This window comes from Drosophila serrata, unplaced genomic scaffold (assembly GCF_035046125.1).
Source record: "Drosophila serrata isolate PLE 108 unplaced genomic scaffold, ASM3504612v1 contig_272, whole genome shotgun sequence".
Lineage (NCBI taxonomy): Eukaryota > Metazoa > Arthropoda > Insecta > Diptera > Drosophilidae > Drosophila > Drosophila serrata.
Genome location: NW_028257170.1, coordinates 7,978,970 through 7,992,383, shown reverse-complemented (window position 1 = coordinate 7,992,383; position 13,414 = coordinate 7,978,970). Strand labels below are relative to the sequence as shown.

Below are 13,414 nucleotides of genomic sequence, written 5' to 3'. Positions count from 1 at the left end.
GTTTCATTTAGATAGCTTCAAAACTGAGAGACTAGTTTGCGTAGAAACGGACAGACGGACAGACGGACAGACGGACAGACGGACAGACGGACATGGCTAGATCGACTCGGCTGTTGATCCTGATCAAGAATATATATACTTTATATAGTCGGAGGTGCCTCCTTCACTGCGTTGCAAACTTCTGACTGAAATTATAATACCCTGCAAGGGTATAAAAATAAAAGTACAAATATGAATTCCATTTTCCGCAATCATTTCGAGGCGAGAGGAAATGAGGACCTGGGATTGTTTGCAATTTGCATAAATAGCGGACAGCCCTCGGGGTGATATGAATTCTTGTGTAGAGTTTGTGCTCCTCCTACGGAGCATCCTCCTCCTCCACATCCTGGCAGTGGTAAAGATTTATGGGTGCGGCGCCAATTTATGCCGGAAATTTTTCGGCATATTTTTGGTATTTTCATTGAAATTGAAAACATATTAAACGCACATTAATTTCATATGTCAAGTCAGATTCTGAAAGCGGTGCACAGCGCGAGGCACAGAGGAAGTTGCACGGAGGCCGGAAATATGATGGATGGAGTTAGAACATTCCGTCGACTGCTGTCGGAAATGTATTTAATATTAAACGAGTTTACGTTTTTTTTTTTTTGTTTTCCTGGAGTTTTAATCCAAAAATGTTTGTGAAAAAGTGATGAGTGTCAAGCGAAGAGAAAATGCCAGAGGATTAAGTTTAAGGGCATTAACTAGACCTTTTTTTGTAGACATAGATATAGAAAATGTTACAAGAACTTATGGTTTATATTAAATATAATGTTAAACTTGTGTTTTAGTAAGCTATATATGTATATATAAATATAAATTAAAATCTGATTACTGCTTCGAATTATTTTTGACAAATAAATTGGTTTAATTCAATGCAAATTCAATTTAAACTCTTTTTAAAAAGAAGTTAATTTAATTATTATTGTGATCGCTCTATGGTGTTCCATCCTATAGCAAAATCAGGAATATTATTCATTTAAATAAATTTAAATATATTTTTTTGGTTTAATAAAACCTTAATAGTAGATATTAATGGCCTTGCTTTAATGTTCTTCCCAGAATTTTCTATCAACTAAGTGGAGAGAACCTTTTCCCACTTTAAGTTTTCACTTAGCTGGAATCCCCCCTTCTTTTGCTGGGAGATAAGATTTTTAGATAAACTTGAGACCGCCTTTATCTTATCTGGGGAAAATGAGCGCACAACTGAATTATAGCCGCCGTTCGCTATCTGGCCAAGTTTGCCGGTTAGCGGGTTAAGTGGAATGGCTTTCTCTCCCCCCCTCGGTTATTGACTATGTCAACGCCATCTTGGCCATCATTTTGCATATTTATGGCGTATTCATTTACTTGGCGCAATAGAATTTATAATGAGCTCTGGCTGTCAGCTCCCTCTGGCTCAAGAAACTGGCCTAATGTATTACATCATTAATTCTGAGCCACCAAATTCATCATGGGGGGCGCTCTGCGATAAATAAGCCCAACTTGATTAATTTCGTTGAACTTTAAGACCGACTTTATGACTACTTCCCACCAGATTGGCTTAATTACAAATATAATTTAACACCTCGTAGGCCAAAACGTGTTTGTTTTTCTTTTGGCTTTGCATCTATGTATCTTTTTGTTTATTTCCTCAAATCAGAATCAAAGCAAAGTCGACAAAATACGAGTATAAAAAAATATATATGGCAATCAATTGTTTTTGGTCTGACGACAACTTCAGAACAGAGTTTTTGGCGCACAGTGGGCTTAAATTTATTGTAAAAGGTTTAAAAATATAAAAAGGCTTATGATGTTAGGCCTTACAGAACTTAAAAGTAAATTCTCCACTCCTTTTTTGTCAAGATTTTGATTGCAAATCGATCCAGATGATATTAAATTAGAGTTCAGATAATTTCCTGATACCAATTTTAGAAAAGTTTTCACTTTCAAGAAATATTTGAGACTTTTACAAAGAATATCTTCAACTTTACACAACTATGCAAAAATACTCCGTAAAAATAAATGTTAAATTTCGATTTCATATATCTATTATACTCCCTCTTTTAATTGTTCCCAAAAAAATACCACTGTGCGGCGTCAGAAATTAATCCAACATGAAAGCCTATAAGGCAACAGTGTCTCTGGCTTTGTTTTCTTTTTTTTTTTGGACTGACCGCATAATTTATTTGATTTCTTGAGCACGATCGCTTATGATAAGGGGAATTCGAGAGGCGGCAGTTCTCGGTCTCAGTCCCTTGTTGTTATAGTTCTGTTTGCTTAATTTTTTCGACTCTTTATTATTTTTTTGTATTCCCAGTCTTGGCAACATGATCTCGTATATTTCGCATTCCGTGCGCACAATAAACTTGAAAGTTTTTTATGGATTTTTGGGACATTTGTGTCTCCTCTTGATTATGCTCGAGAGAGGCTTGGGAGGTTCAGGCTAATTGGCATTTTCGGCGAGTCCCGAACTCCCCCGAAACTTCTCTTCTGACGGACTGCGTCAACGCACCCAAAAATAACATATTTTATATGGTTTCGCCTTATTGTTCTTGACAATTTTTGCATGTCTCCCAAGTTTCTTGCGACGCTTTCTTTTAGCCAAAAAAAAAGGAGAGGAAGAAAATACGAACCAAGTGTGGTTGTGACTGTGCCTTTGCCTGTACAATTATAATGGTGCCATATCTCACCGATTTGTGTTGGTTATTCCATAGCCGGGCCTGGGCGAAGCCATAAAAACTGATTTTACGAGTATGTTCGCAATTTGAAAGTTTTTCGATTTGTTATGGGCAAAGCGACGCGTTTAATGCTCTTAAAGGTGTGCGAACGAGGCGATTATGATGTAATTCATGCAAAATCGAACATCCGAGGATGTTGGAAATTCCAACGAGTATGAATATTTGGGGAAATGGCAAATAATGAATTCATACAAGATGGGAGCTTGGCTTGAATCCATTTTACTTTTTAAATCGCTTTTAACTGCTTTTATGACGATAAACTGTATGTTTCTGTGGGTTTTATACATTTTGATTCGGTTTATAAAGGCATAGTATCGAGAACATTGAAAGACTTTTCTTTACATGATGAATCATTGAATTCTAGCTATACATAACATCTTTAAATTACAGGAAATACAAAGAAATAATAATGAACGACAGATATATTTCATACGACCAACTGGAACAATAATAATATAACAATAAAAAATATAATGTTTCTTGAGAGTATTAAAAGTTTGTGAATCAAAGAATTCTAGGTATGAATTACATTCTAAAAATACAGGAAATCTAGGAACTTGCTCCTTTTTAGCATTAAAATTAAATTTAATTATATAATATGTATATAGAGTACAAAATTATGTTCAATTATTTGTTTTTCTTGGAAGAACAAAACAAAAGGACTTTACTTCTGAAAATATGAAACTTAAAAATATAAACCTATGACACATTTTATACTAACAAATTTAAATAACTGAAATACCCGAATAATACCCGAATTTTTCTCAGTGCTCTGCCCGAATTACGTTGAGGTCAGCTTGAAAAGAGTTCTCGAAATTCGTAAAATCATGCGCCGCCATTCCCTGCTATTACAAGACATTCTTACAACTCTGTACTTTGCTCTTTTTACTGTGAAAGACATAAAAGAAAGACAGGGGAAACGTTCGCAGAATGACACTTTAGTTTAATGAACCGCCAATTCGCGACAGTCTGGCCAAAAATATATATAAAAAAAACACTACAAAAACGAAAAAACTGAACTCAAATGTCAAAGTCAGTGAAACCCAACAAGCGAAGAACTCCCAACCAAAAAAAAAATATATATATCGTGGTAATTCCCGCTGAACTCCACCTAACTGGCGCATAATTAAGAGTAAAAACCGCAGAAAAGAAAACAATTTGTGGCCCCATGGAAATTGTCAAGCGGTTGCCTCGCTCGCTAGCCATTTTCCTAAATTATCATCAAGTGCGTGTTTGTTTTTATTTTTCCCTGACCAGTGCAGTTTTTTTCCATATATTTTTCTTTCGAGGGAAAAGGCTTGCATTGAATTTAGGGAAATAGCAGACTGAAAACTGGGGGCTAGCTGGGTTTCAGGGGTCGGTTTTGCCATTAAAAGCGCAGTGGGAAAGCCAAACATCGACTTAATTAGAGCCAGGCCTCTGTTGCAGCTTCAAAAGGAAAAATATTAAATAAAACGAGGCGGAATCCTGCTGCTAAAAGGATTAACCCATTAAGAGGGAAAGTCTTCTAAATGATTAATGCTTAAAGATTTAGCATAGATTCAGCTAAAAATGATTAAGCTTTAGATAAAATATATAGCCAAGTGATTTAAATATTTCTCTTTCTTTAAATATGATTTTATTTGTAAAGTTTATATATAAAATGATAGCTTTCTTACTCTCTAAAAACCACAAATTAGCATCGTTTTTAATCAAAGAAAATCGTAATTTATTAATAACTATTATTCTGTTAATACTATAGAAAAACTCTAACCTTTCCATGCGGAAGTTCATCAGGGATCTGTAAAGGGTTAAAACCTCGTCTGGCAACGGGGCGTATGCGCAATGCCGCAACTTTCCCAGCACAAAGGCTCAAAAGAGTGAAACTTTTTGGAGTGGGGGGAGCGGAAGGCTGAGAGGGGGCTAAAACATTTTCCAAGCCACATAATAGGCCTCCGCTGAATGGCGCCCGGGTCAAGGACGAAAGCCCGCCCACGGACTAACCGCTCCCAGACAGGAAACTCAACTCAGCTGAGCTGAAACACTTAGCCGCTAACCCCACGAGCATCAAATGCCAAAGCCATTCGATCGATTAGATTGCCGGCGATTTATAAGCAAAAATGGTAAGCGTAGAGCTGCGAAATGCGCTCGTAAAACATTGATGCTCCATACTGTTGTTCCAATGTTGTTCCAATGCTGTTCAATCAACGAAATTAAACCTATCACCGACGCCGTCTGGCCGTCGATTTGCCAGCTAATGTCAACAATTTATAATGCATCGACATGACAGCCAAGCGCCAAGCGGCAAGCGTTGAGCGTCATCCTCATCGCCCCATCGAAAATTGTGATGAGCCGAGTTGATCTCAGACCACTTTGAATAGAGGCTGCCATCTTAATGGCTGGCAGTTTACTCACAAATAGATTTTTATTACAATATATATGGCGGATAATTTGCCACAAAATAAATATTCAAATTTGAGCACTCATGTAATATAGATGGGCATTAAAAATTCCTAATGAATGATCCGTCATCAAGTGTGATGAATGAGGGAGGTGGCCTTGTAAATAAGATATTTGAGATGAATGCGAATGGCTTAATAGAGGAAGGGTTGTTCAATTTAGTTATTTAACTGATAGATCACTTTTATTTTATAGAGACTTTTATATTCAAATTCAATTTAATCGTTTTATAATATTTAATTATTAAATAAACTAAGGAAACATGCAGAAACTGAATAGTTAGGTTTTCTTAATATAGAATTGTGTGTAATTAACATATTATTATCATAAAATATTCTTTAATTGGGGTAACATACACAAATTTCTTAAAACTAAAATCATGCCATAAGCTATAATTATTCTTTTGATAAATACAGCTATAGCACTTTCAGTATTTCCTAATTTTTCTAAAATAAAGTTGCGTTATTAGACTAGATTTATCCCGAATTCCTCTAAAAGAATACAATACTAATTGCTAGAGCAATAAGCATAATTCCAGCAATTTAAGTCATTTACTTGAAGAAAATACTTTCCTTTCAATGAGTATTTCAAAGTCAAGTGGTCAGCCTAAAATTGCAAAAAATCCAAAACTATTTCAAGATGTCATTTGGCCACAATATAAAATCCCAGAACTAGAGCACTTCGAGGGAGGGGAGCAAAGTGATTATAATATGTTCACCATGTGCTCCAGTGACCGCTAATCTAATCTAAAGCTTATCTATCCGACCAGAGACGATGTGAAGGAATGCGGTTGAACTTGCTACATGCATGAAAGTGAGTGAAAATATGTGAAAATACGCTTTTTTTAAGTGATTAAAGACACACGAGAGAAGCGAAGCACGAAGACAGGTCAGGTGCAAGAGGTGAGTGGGTGAAACTCATGCAATTAGCAGGAATTGCAAATTAATAATCATGTCTCGTGTGGATAACAAGGACAAAAGCCAGCACACACTCACACACACACACAGGACACCCACTTAATACAAGGGTACATGGATACATTGGGAACTTTCGGGTGAGAAAGGGTACTGCAAAAACCATAACAATTTGCAAGCATATGAAAAATGTATGCGGAGCAAACTTTAAATTCATTACACACACGCAAAGTCAGCAAAGGAGGTAGACACACAGAAAAATAATATAATAATTACTGGGTTTTTGTAGTTTTTAGGTGCTATTTTTTATATGATTAATAATAAGTGGATATTTAATTTGTAATTAATTGTGTGTCAATTGCCTGAAATAACCAGGCAGAAAGGGAAGTATAATACTAGGGCTTTATTAATATTATACATCGTACAATAATTTAATTATTGAATAAAGCATGAAACAAGGTTGATAACAGTGAGTTTTTCTGGAAACCTTTTACAAAATTAACAATTATATATTAATTAAAAATAATCATTTAATAGAAAAAGGATCAATTAGTGCTGATTGATTGGAATGTTTCCTGTGCTTTAATAATTTGCAATTGATTATATTTAATTTACAAAATTAAGAATACAATAATACGATATATTAATAATAAGGTGCATTAATTATAAGGTACAATAATACTAAGGTACAATTTTAATAGCATTCCCCAAAAACATTTGCAAAGAAAATAAAATATGTTAAATATACATCTTGATAATATTTCCCAGTGCACTAAACGAGGAAGGAAAATGAGCCAATGGTGGGAGGGAAAATAAGAGTGAAAGGGGTTGGAGAAAGGTGACAACTTTTCCACATGGCATAACCAGTAAGGTGGTGAGGAGGTTCTGACGAGGGGGATGGGGGACACATTTGGAGCATGGACATGGGCAGGCCAAGCAGTTTGTTTAAACTGCGGTCGGTTGGCAGGATGTATGCTCTTCACACACACATGTATGTATGCATGGGCATTTTCACTTGCGTGTGTGTTCGCACTTTCAATAAGTTCACACACACAGGGACAGTTAAAAAAAACGAAGAGAAGAAAACACGCCCTGCCTCAACTCAACCTCTCTGCTGGTAATTTGAAAAATTTTCGTGCCTCAGTTCTATTTACGCTTTTATCTCTGTGGCACATTTACCAAACCCTCGCCCTCACCCTTCACCCCACACGTCGTCCCTCTCCCTACACACACCTCCTCCGTTTTTTATACAATTTGTATTTCTTCATTTCTATTTGCCGGCTTTATCCGCTTTTTCTTCATTATGCTAGAGTGTGTGCTTCTTTTTTTGTGTGCAAGTGCACCGAGAGAAATTTTATTTAAATGCGAGAATAAGGGTCCTAAGGTTTGGTTATTAGGTTCCTTTTACCTGAAAATACTATCTATCGACAGTCTATGCATATTCTTAATATTCTTAATATTAAATCTAATTCTGTTTATAAATATTATTAATTATTTAAAAAGCTTTTTTGTTAAGTTCTTCTACAAAGAATATTGCATTCATAGAAGTATTCAATTTTAATTAAATTTACTTGAAACCACATTGATTCTAGTATACACATATAATATAGCATATACTTATAATATACATATAATTATATAATATTTAAAATAATAGGGACCTCTTTGTATATAAAATCATTTCTTCAGGTTTTATTAACAATATTTTCCATAAAATATAAATCTTTCTTGATAAAGATTCCTTTTTAATAAGCATGCACTTTGTTTTAAATATTTTTAGATTTAGAAAATATTAATACTTCACTATGAATATCCAATATATATTTTTATTAACTTATTAAGATATATGCAAGTCAGCAAATGTTATTTAAATATTTTACACTACAAAAACGAAAAAACTGAACTCAAATTTCAAAGTCAGTGAAACCCAACAAGCGAAGAACTCCCAACCAAAAAAAAATATATTTTTTTATTAACTTAATAAGATATATGTAAGTCAGCAAATATTATTTAAATATTCTTTATACAAAATTTCTCAATTTTTCTCTTTAATTCTTGCTATAAATGTCTAATTTTCCATTTAAAAATTAAAATAAGCTACCTCCTCATTATTTTTCCCAGTGTTTCTTCGTGTTAACCTTGGGCAGGGCATTAAAACCGTGCCAAGTGTCGAAGCCAGGCCCCCAAAAGTTGGTGAAAAAGGCGATGGGGCAGCCGTAGCAAAAGCCGGACAACTGGACATTTATTGAGGGATCCACCGCCTCCGTGAAACCTTCTCGAAACTACCCCCTAACCCCACCACCCCCTGCCTTAATTCACCTGAAATGTTAGCTGACTCGTTTAAAATTCGGCAAGGTGTGTCCACGTGTGTGTGTAAGTGTTTTTAGTGTGCCTGAAATCCAAGCTACTGTCCCATTTTTTGTCCCTTCTCCTCCATCCTCCTTCTTACGGTCTAAATGCTGCAGCTTCCTTCGGCTCTTCCTTAGCATCTTCCTTTCCCCTCCTCCTTCCTGTTCTTTTCCTCTCTTCTTTCCGGTACATTCTGCCCGCCTTTTCTACCTTGGCTTTTTCGTGTTTATCTCAACTGAACTGTTGCATTTTTTATGCCATTTTATTTCATTTTTATTTTTATGCTCTTGCCAAATGTTTTTTCTGTTCTTTTTATATATATATGTATATATCTTTTTTGTTATATTTTTTTTCTCCTTCTCACATTTTTGCACACACACAGACACACATTCAAGTGGCAAGTTTATCATTTTTTGTCCCAGTGGAGAGCCAAATGAGATTCTAAGCAAGTTTTTTAACGATCCGATGGGAATTGTACCTTAATTTTTAGTTTATAGTTAAAAAGGAATTTAATGAAGTTAAGAAACTAGACTAGACTACAAGATCATTTATATTTCTTTTTGTTTAAAATTTAATTATTTAAAATAAAATAGTTAACACAGTGAAATTATAATTACAAAAAATGAATATAATAAGAACCGTGATATTATAAAAAGATGAAAATAATATATTAAAAACAGTGAAATTAAAATAACAACCAATGAGTTATCATAATTATATATATATATTTTTTAATAATAATCTGTTTAAAATGCATTTGTTTTAATAAACTTGGTTTTAATTAATCTCATAAACTATTAAAGAAATGGTCATATTTTATCATTGAATTTTGTCTTTAAAACTATTGTATCAAGCATAGTATCAATTAAGTAAATAAAGTTATTTCTGACTAGTTTTCTTTAATAATATCTGAGTTTATGAAGCATTTAAAAGGTACAAAAAGGATAACGGTGAAAAATAGTTCCCTAGAACTTGACCTCTAAATTTCTTTAGGGTATTCCCTATTCGAATAACTATCAATATCCGAAGTGCCACGTTTCTTTGCCTCAGCATCGTTTTTTGTGCTGGCTAATGTCTATTTTCTTGTATTTCGGTTTCTTTTTCTGCATTTCGGCATTTTATGATATCCCCGCCGCGAATTCTGTCGGTCGCCGAGTGCAGGCAGGGCTTTGTTTTCCCTTTTTTTATATTTTCTGTGGGGATATTTTTCGGTCGCTCCTTCTAGGTTTTTATTTTGGTCCATTTTTGTTTCAGTTTCCCTTATTTTGTGCTTTTGCTGAAGAAAGCAATGTATTTTTAGTGTGTTCTGCTAAACGTCTAAAAATATGCGCCATGTCGGGCACCTGAGTGGCATAAGCCATGGAATGGAGCGGAGTGTCAGGGTCCATTCGGCTCGCTTTTTTATTTATGACCCTCGAAAAAGCGATTCGTGCATTTGGCTTAAATCTGCCCCAACTCCCCAGGAGGAGGAGCAGCAGGAGCAGGCTGCTCTCCGGTGAAGGTCATCATTGCTGGCGTAGAGCTCTCACCCTCCCCCTACCCCCTGCTACCAAATCGATTTTAACGATTATTATTTCTTGGCCCGTTGGTAAGTTGTCGGCTTAGTCACACTCACTCACATCGGACTTGACAACTTTTATGAATATGAAATGCACTCGCACGACTCGCAGAAATACAAAAAAAATAAAATGAAATCGAAAGAAATAAACACTTGTGATTGACAAAAGTGTGGCAAGGACATTTAGCGAGCAGCCAGCACTGACGACATTGCCGCATTAACGTTAATTGATGACCAAGACTGACCGGGGCCACGCCCCCTTAACCCTCATCCCCCATCCCTCAACCCCCTCTCCGCAGTTAAATCCCACTGCCCAGTGACAGCTCATTAATAAGCGGATTTGGCCCTTTTTGGAGAGCATGTCCTTTGGCCTTCGCTTCGCGGCGTTGACGAGCTAATCTACTGCATAAATCTACAGTTTTGTTAACAATTCCGACAAGAGCTCAGATAGCAAAAAAAAAAAAAGAAACGGAATAAAAAGAAAGGCCAATAAAAGCGGCAAAAGGCAACCAAAACTGCACAGTGACAAAAAGTGTCAACAAAATTTGCTAATCAGTTCTTGACACAGTTACCTCATAACTCTTATCATTATGACATTTCGTTTAGTTTTAATCTTGGTTGTGTATTTTTAGCCTACGTTGTGCTATTTGCCAATGGATTATTGAACTTGTATGATTTATTATGTGATTATTTATATAGATTCTGATATTGAAAAGATAATCCCAAGTTTTTAGTAGCAAAGAAAGTTATCTATTTACAAAAAAAAAATATTTTATTTTTAGTTTTTACTAAGGGAATTAAAATTTTGATTAAAATACTTGATTCTACATATGTATATCCTCATTATAAATATGAACTAAAAAGGTCTCAAAACTACATATGTATTATAATTTGAACCTAATGAATGGTGATAGTAAAACTTTTTTTGGCATATCAAAAGTAGGTTAATTGTATCAGTAAAAACCCATTGATTAACACTTATTGATGGGTTAATCTATAAATTACAGATAAGATATACATAGATATTAGTTCATTTACCCAAAACAAAATGAATAAAAAATCAAAAACAAAATTAATACTACTATTACTAAATAAACGAATACTTTTTTATAACAATTAGCTCCTTTTGATAGCTTATTGGTGATTTTAAAGATCCAGAAGAATTAAAAAATATTTGTTGCTTATGAAAACCACTAACACAGTGACTTTTAATATTAAAACAATCATATTTGTAATATCGAAAATCACATTGTTTTAAAACTTCATTATTTTGAAAACATTAAGTTAATTTAATAAACAAAAAGCCCACACGCTTTGTTAAATTCCTAACTTTCTTTAGGTGTAAGAAAACTTGGAGGTCAGAGGTGAAGCCAAAGGGTCGTGGGAGTGGCAACATCATTGGGGCAGGTCTCAGCACTTAATTAGAATTGTGTCCGAATAGAGTAGAATATCACGCGAGAGTGGGATAATTTATGCCGCCAAAGGAGAAGTATAATATAATGAAAAGAACAAAATTTGAAATTCTGCAGAGACACACGAGTATATATTCTATATACCCATCAAGTTATGCAAATATCGAAAGAATATCCAGTAATCGAATTGAAAATTGTTCGAGTTAATTGTTCCAATTCTTGTTTGATTTCCACTTAGCCACTTCTTACCTTTTTCTTTCTTTGCTGTCGAGAGTGCAAACAATTTGAAATGCAAATAGGCAGAGCTCCCTCGATGATGGACTGTTGCCAAATACCAAATGTATATATTCTATGTCCGGATATATATACTTGCTTCCGCCACTGGCAGCGAAAAACGGCGTTTATTGAAACTTGATATTTATTAGATGGTACGAAAATCAAGCCAATTAGCGGGATTTTTTGGCGCGGGCACTCTCGAAGTCGTAGCGAAGCGAAGGTGTCAGGCTAATCTAACCGGCACGACGGCGCGACGCGAAATTTCACCTGTAACAACAACACCTGCCAAAGGGGAGGGCGAGGGCACTGGACACCGGCGACCGAGTGGCACACTGCTCTGCGGCTATGAACTGTATGAAAATGAAACAATCGCACTTGTTGTGGTCAAGTCGTTCGGAGCTTCGGGCTAAGATGATGAGATGCTATTTCGTTATGGGCCACTATAAGCTACTTCTAACGGCCGACAAGTCCGTGTCTCTCTCGACGGAGCGATATGGAAACGCGTCTGCTCGCTGCGACCGGAAAATTGCGACTGCGGCGACTGCCAAACTCTGGCGACTGCCAATCGCCAAAAAGCGAACGCAAAGCTCGAGTGCCGCCGGCTTGATGTTTCGCTCAGTGCTATGCTCTCTTTCTTTCGTATCTCTCTCTCTCTCTCTCCTCGCCGCTTAGCTTTGTTGTGACGTTGTCGGTGTTATCGTTGCCGCTGCCAAGATGCTGTTGTTGTCATAAGAGAGAAAAGAGAGATGAAGCACTGAAAAAAACGTTACTAGTTCTTAGCTAAACAAAAGTCAGGCTAGCCACTGAAATCGGTTTAATTTGAAAATAAATATTGGAGTTAACAAGAAATAAGCAATACAAATAATTTATTTTTGTTTAGATTTCAGTTAACAAAAGTATTACATAATTGAAAATTTCAGAATTACAGGTTTTCACATATTTTTCATATTTCTAAAAACCTTGATTTGTTTGATTACGTATACGCAATGTTGCCTCAGATGATGTTGCCAGGATTTACATAAGGCCTGGTATAAAAAATTAATAATTTTATTTGCATATTAAAAACTGTATGCATTAAATATACACAACAATATATAGTACAATATTTACCATATATTTACGATATACACATATAGTATGTAGTGTGCAAAAAGCATAGTCTACTTTTTGGCAATAAGAACATAGAAATTATAAAGAACCTTTAAACTTCATCCATAATAAACTCTAATTTTTGGTATGGATTTAAACGTATGTATTTACGACAAAGTCTTTATATATATAGTATTATTTTGAGCAATATTAAACTCTAAGAAAGTTGCAGTGTACCCGTTATATTTGTTTATTTATTTTTCCTATAACGATAGTGTTACAAAATAATATAATATTTACAATAATATTATTGCAGCTACAGCTGTTGGTTTTGTTTTTAGACCCTGACAAGAGAGTTTTCTTTACATGTAGAGAGTAGCATCTCTTATCTCTGCCTCCTAAAATTATAAAAACTGAGAGAGTCCGATTTTCTCTCATTTTGCAAATTTACCGGCTTTACTTGGGCACATGTTGCTTTGGTCTATTGGCAACATGTTGTCTAGCGAAGTTTGGCGCGCTTTTGATTTGAAGTGTGCTCCGCCGCTAATTTGAGTTGTTTTTTCATTGGATTCTCCAATGCCTGGCCCCTTTTAATTGGCGATGGTGATGCCTGATTTA

The 13,414-nt window shown here is 35.2% G+C and overlaps 1 protein-coding gene across 4 annotated transcripts in view; it reads right to left on the bottom strand.

Moving 5' to 3' along the window:
- rgn (regeneration) overlaps nt 1-12,301 on the bottom strand; it is a 53,862-nt gene extending 41,561 nt beyond the window's left edge. For 2 of the 4 annotated variants that reach the window (XM_020961403.2, XM_020961404.2), the window contains exon 1: nt 11,681-12,301. The gene's annotated coding sequence lies outside the window, so the exon portion shown is untranslated. The remainder of the gene's footprint in view (nt 1-11,680) is intronic. The other 2 variants (XM_086833414.1, XM_086833415.1) reach the window with 1 other exon arrangement.
- Between the last annotated feature and the right edge of the window lie 1,113 nt (nt 12,302-13,414).